This window comes from Leptodactylus fuscus, chromosome 11 (genome assembly GCF_031893055.1).
Source record: "Leptodactylus fuscus isolate aLepFus1 chromosome 11, aLepFus1.hap2, whole genome shotgun sequence".
Classification (NCBI taxonomy): Eukaryota; Metazoa; Chordata; class Amphibia; order Anura; family Leptodactylidae; genus Leptodactylus; species Leptodactylus fuscus.
The window spans coordinates 47,870,708-47,877,291 of NC_134275.1; positions in this window are offsets into that span (position 1 = coordinate 47,870,708).

Sequence of the window (6,584 nt, forward strand, 5' to 3'; positions counted from 1 at the left end):
ACTATATAGCAGAGATACAGACCTGTTACTATATGTCCATACTATATAGCAGAGATACAGATCTGTTACTATATGTCCATACTATATAGCAGAGATACAGATCTGTTACTATATGTCCATACTATATAACCAGAGATACAGATCTGTTACTGTATGTCCGTACTATATAGCAGAGATACAGATCTGTTACTATATGTCCATACTATATACCAGAGATACAGATCTGTTACTATATGTCCATACTATATAACCAGAGATACAGATCTGTAACTATATGTCCATACTATATAGCAGAGATACAGATCTGTTACTATATGTCCGTACTATATAACCAGAGATACAGATCTGTTACTATATGTCCATACTATATAGCAGAGATACAGATCTGTTACTATATGTCCATACTATATAACCAGAGATACAGATCTGTTACTATATGTCCGTACTATATAACCAGAGATACAGATCTGTTACTATATGTCCATACTATATAGCAGAGATACAGATCTGTTACTATATGTCCGTACTATATAGCAGAGATACAGATCTGTTACTATATGTCCATACTATATAACCAGAGATACAGATCTGTTACTATATGTCCGTACTATATAACCAGAGATACAGATCTGTTACTATATGTCCATACTATATAGCAGAGATACAGATCTGTTACTATATGTCCGTACTATATAGCAGAGATACAGATCTGTTACTATATGTCCATACTATATAACCAGAGATACAGATCTGTAACTATATGTCCATACTATATAACCAGAGATACAGATCTGTAACTATATGTCCATACTATATAACCAGAGATACAGATCTGTTACTATATGTCCGTACTATATAGCAGAGATACAGATCTGTTACTATATGTCCATACTATATAACCAGAGATACAGATCTGTAACTATATGTCCATACTATATAACCGAGATACAGATCTGTTACTATATGTCCGTACTATATAGCAGAGATACAGATCTGTTACTATATGTCCGTACTATATAGCAGAGATACAGATCTGTAACTATATGTCCGTACTATATAGCAGAGATACAGATCTGTTACTATATGTCCGTACTATATAGCAGAGATACAGATCTGTTACTATATGTCCGTACTATATAACCAGAGATACAGATCTGTTACTATATGTCCATACTATATAGCAGAGATACAGATCTGTTACTATATGTCCGTACTATATAGCAGAGATACAGATCTGTTACTATATGTCCGTACTATATAGCAGAGATACAGATCTGTTACTATATGTCCGTACTATATAGCAGAGATACAGATCTGTTACTATATGTCCATACTATATAACCAGAGATACAGATCTGTAACTATATGTCCATACTATATAACCAGAGATACAGATCTGTAACTATATGTCCATACTATATAACCAGAGATACAGATCTGTTACTATATGTCCATACTATATAGCAGAGATACAGATCTGTTACTATATGTCCATACTATATAACCAGAGATACAGATCTGTAACTATATGTCCATACTATATAACCAGAGATACAGATCTGTAACTATATGTCCATACTATATAACCAGAGATACAGATCTGTTACTATATGTCCGTACTATATAGCAGAGATACAGATCTGTTACTATATGTCCATACTATATAACCAGATATACAGATCTGTAACTATATGTCCATACTATATAACCAGAGATACAGATCTGTAACTATATGTCCATACTATATAGCAGAGATACAGATCTGTTACTATATGTCCGTACTATATAGCAGAGATACAGATCTGTTACTATATGTCCGTACTATATAGCAGAGATACAGATCTGTAACTATATGTCCGTACTATATAGCAGAGATACAGATCTGTTACTGTATGTCCGTACTATATAACCAGAGATACAGATCTGTTACTGTATGTCCGTACTATATAACCAGAGATACAGATCTGTTACTGTATGTCCGTACTATATAGCAGAGATACAGATCTGTTACTATATGTCCATACTATATAACCAGAGATACAGATCTGTTACTGTATGTCCGTACTATATAGCAGAGATACAGATCTGTTACTATATGTCCGTACTATATAGCAGAGATACAGATCTGTTACTATATGTCCGTACTATATAGCAGAGATACAGATCTGTTACTATATGTCCGTACTATATAGCAGAGATACAGATCTGTTACTATATGTCCGTACTATATAGCAGAGATACAGATCTGTTACTATATGTCCGTACTATATAACCAGAGATACAGATCTGTTACTATATGTCCATACTATATAACCAGAGATACAGATCTGTTACTGTATGTCCGTACTATATAGCAGAGATACAGATCTGTTACTATATGTCCATACTATATAGCAGAGATACAGATCTGTTACTATATGTCCGTACTATATAACCAGAGATACAGATCTGTTACTATATGTCCGTACTATATAGCAGAGATACAGATCTGTTACTATATGTCCATACTATATAACCAGAGATACAGATCTGTAACTATATGTCCATACTATATAACCAGAGATACAGATCTGTAACTATATGTCCATACTATATAACCAGAGATACAGATCTGTTACTATATGTCCGTACTATATAGCAGAGATACAGATCTGTTACTATATGTCCATACTATATAACCAGAGATACAGATCTGTAACTATATGTCCATACTATATAACCAGAGATACAGATCTGTAACTATATGTCCATACTATATAGCAGAGATACAGATCTGTTACTATATGTCCGTACTATATAGCAGAGATACAGATCTGTTACTATATGTCCGTACTATATAGCAGAGATACAGATCTGTAACTATATGTCCGTACTATATAGCAGAGATACAGATCTGTTACTATATGTCCATACTATATAGCAGAGATACAGATCTGTTACTATATGTCCGTACTATATAACCAGAGATACAGATCTGTTACTATATGTCCGTACTATATAGCAGAGATACAGATCTGTTACTATATGTCCATACTATATAACCAGAGATACAGATCTGTAACTATATGTCCATACTATATAACCAGAGATACAGATCTGTAACTATATGTCCATACTATATAACCAGAGATACAGATCTGTTACTATATGTCCGTACTATATAGCAGAGATACAGATCTGTTACTATATGTCCATACTATATAACCAGAGATACAGATCTGTAACTATATGTCCATACTATATAACCAGAGATACAGATCTGTAACTATATGTCCATACTATATAGCAGAGATACAGATCTGTTACTATATGTCCGTACTATATAGCAGAGATACAGATCTGTTACTATATGTCCGTACTATATAGCAGAGATACAGATCTGTAACTATATGTCCGTACTATATAGCAGAGATACAGATCTGTTACTATATGTCCGTACTATATAACCAGAGATACAGATCTGTTACTGTATGTCCGTACTATATAACCAGAGATACAGATCTGTTACTGTATGTCCGTACTATATAGCAGAGATACAGATCTGTTACTATATGTCCATACTATATAACCAGAGATACAGATCTGTTACTGTATGTCCGTACTATATAGCAGAGATACAGATCTGTTACTATATGTCCATACTATATAACCAGAGATACAGATCTGTTACTGTATGTCCGTACTATATAGCAGAGATACAGATCTGTTACTATATGTCCATACTATATAACCAGAGATACAGATCTGTTACTGTATGTCCGTACTATATAGCAGAGATACAGATCTGTTACTATATGTCCATACTATATAACCAGAGATACAGATCTGTTACTGTATGTCCGTACTATATAGCAGAGATACAGATCTGTTACTATATGTCCATACTATATAGCAGAGATACAGATCTGTTACTATATGTCCATACTATATAGCAGAGATACAGATCTGTTACTATATGTCCATACTATATAGCAGAGATACAGATCTGTAACTATATGTCCGTACTATATAGCAGAGATACAGATCTGTTACTATAGATCTGTGCTGTAAGATGCAGTTACATTAACCCATTGTGTAAATCACATTTATGCCCCTGCTAGAAGAGAGGACAATCTTTGGGGTAATAATCTTGCTCGGGCTTCTCCATACATCTACCTGATGCTCTAGTCTGCACGAGGCTTAATAAAGCCTATCATTATTATTATCATGGCGAGGGGCCAAACAAGACATTTTTTTTATGAGCGATTACAACATAAAAGGTGGATCAGAGCGCAGGATCATTGGCAAGGCTCAGGGGCTGCTAACCAGAGACATAAATCTCCTCAGATAAGAGTCTTTCTAGGATGAGGTTCTATTATCCTTCTAGTATAGTCAGACATCCTTATCTGCTGCGCTGCTCACATCCAGTCTGCAAGAACATGGAAACATCCAAAATGTTAAGGACAGGAAGAAAAACCCAATGTTCTTGTTTTTATCTGTCCATTGCATCGAAATAAAAAATGAGGCAACTTTGCAAACATCGTAAAGTAAAAGTCTCCCTCCGTTTTGTGACTGCAGCTCCTATGCAGCTCTATGTGTTACCATGGTTACAAGCAGCCCTGTGTCACCTGCTCCTGCACTCATACTCCATTCTATGCTGCAAAATGTATGTGGGAAAGAAGTGGAGGAAAGACTATAAAATGCAAAAACTGCTCAGCTATAAGGGGTGCATTAGTAGTGGTCACATCTGGGCCCTGGGATTTGAGGAAGGGGGGGGGGTAGGGAGCTGTTATGGAGATTCAAGTTACCCCTCTGCATTTCCCAGTACGCAAATCAATAGAACATAATGCTAAACAAGCAGGGGCTGCTGGGAGATTTCAGCTCCACAGCTTCTGGATCTGTGAACGCAGCTTTGCATTAGGACACGGGATGTAGTCACTAGTTTCGTATCATTTCTTTAATGTATTCCATGCTATGCCCCTTATAGTTCATTATAAATCCGATACAGATTTTATCCTGTACAAATAGATTTATGACAGGGCTGGCTATGATATTCACTTCACATAGGGGCGCCCAGAAACACTCCCACAACGTGCCCGTGGGTAAGACCTAACTATGAGAGACAAACATGATGCCAGCTGTCAGCGTGATCGTTCAGGACACCCTCCAGAATACGGTGCTATTCTCACATGTACAATGCCATGACCCAGGCCTAATGCTGAATGTAAACATGAGGCCGCGGCACCGCCATCAACCACACGTGAACATTTGCTGCCATTAATTATTCAGCGCACACCACAGAACGACGTGGGGAATTGTTGTTTTTGGCACAGAAAAAGTGACAGACGGCTAATTATTCCATAACTGCTGATGGGTGCTCGGCAGACGGGAAAGTGAACAGCTCTATAGGCGAACGCTTCAGAGCTGCGTACAAGAACGTACATAACACCAGCAGATTACACGGTTGTAGGGACCTGCCCAATAGCAAGGGGCTGCAACAAACATACAAGATCTCTGCAGGTTATCATGGTATCTAAAGGTAAATTCACATATCACAATCTGCTGCAAAAAATCTACCTGTCGTTCATTTCAGCCCAATCTTCAGGCAGATTCCATCTGGACTTCCCATTGAGGTGAACTGGAGTAGGAAGGGTTTCTGCAGACGGTATGAAGATTTCTGTGGTGGGTTTTGCGTGTCAGGTCCCACCCTAAGATGTTAGCAGTAGATCCTGTCAGTCCTGTAAGTTGCTAGCTGCGGCCTCCATTGATGGGACTTGTTTCCGAACAGTCATCATGTTGATCTCTTGCCATGTTCCTCACTCCTGGACATTATCCTGCTGAGAGAAGCCACTGCTATTAGGAGACACCACTGCAATGAAGGGGATACTTTGTGTGTACAATGTTAAGGTAGGTGCTAAGTGTCACAGTCCAGTCCTCATGAATGCCAGAAAGAACATGGCCCAGAGCATCGCACAGCCACTAGTGCCTTCTTCCCATATCGCCCCATGGCGTCATTACTTGCCTAGGTAAGTGATGCACATCTGCGCCCAAGCCATCCACATGATTTAAGATGTGATACATCAGACCAGGCATCTTCTTCCATTGCTCCATGGCCCAGTTCTGAGGTTCATGTGCCTATTGTAGACATCAGCTCTGACCGGTCTGTGAATGCCATACACAGCAAGCAGCAATCTCCCTATGTACTGACACCTCTATACCATAGCAGGGACGTGTTACAGCCACCTTCCGCAAGATCAGACCAGACGGGGTAGCCTTTGCTCCCCACACAGATCAGTGAGCCATGGGCGCCTGGGCCCTTTTACTGGTCATCAGTTGCATAGACACGCTACAAGTGAATATGGAGAAGCTCTCACCCAGTCGCCACCTTCATTCAGCCCTGGTCACAGGCGCTCTTGCCTCTTTCCACCTCCCAACCATTCTTCAGTTCCTGCTTAATATATCCCCAAAGGTGCTATTGTCCCCAGATGATGTCAGTGGTTCTTACTATAATGGCTGACCAGTATATATACTGTCTACCAAAGTATTTGGCCACCTGTGTTAGAATAGAAAACAACATTTCTTCATATACAATAGTTGGTAGAGCC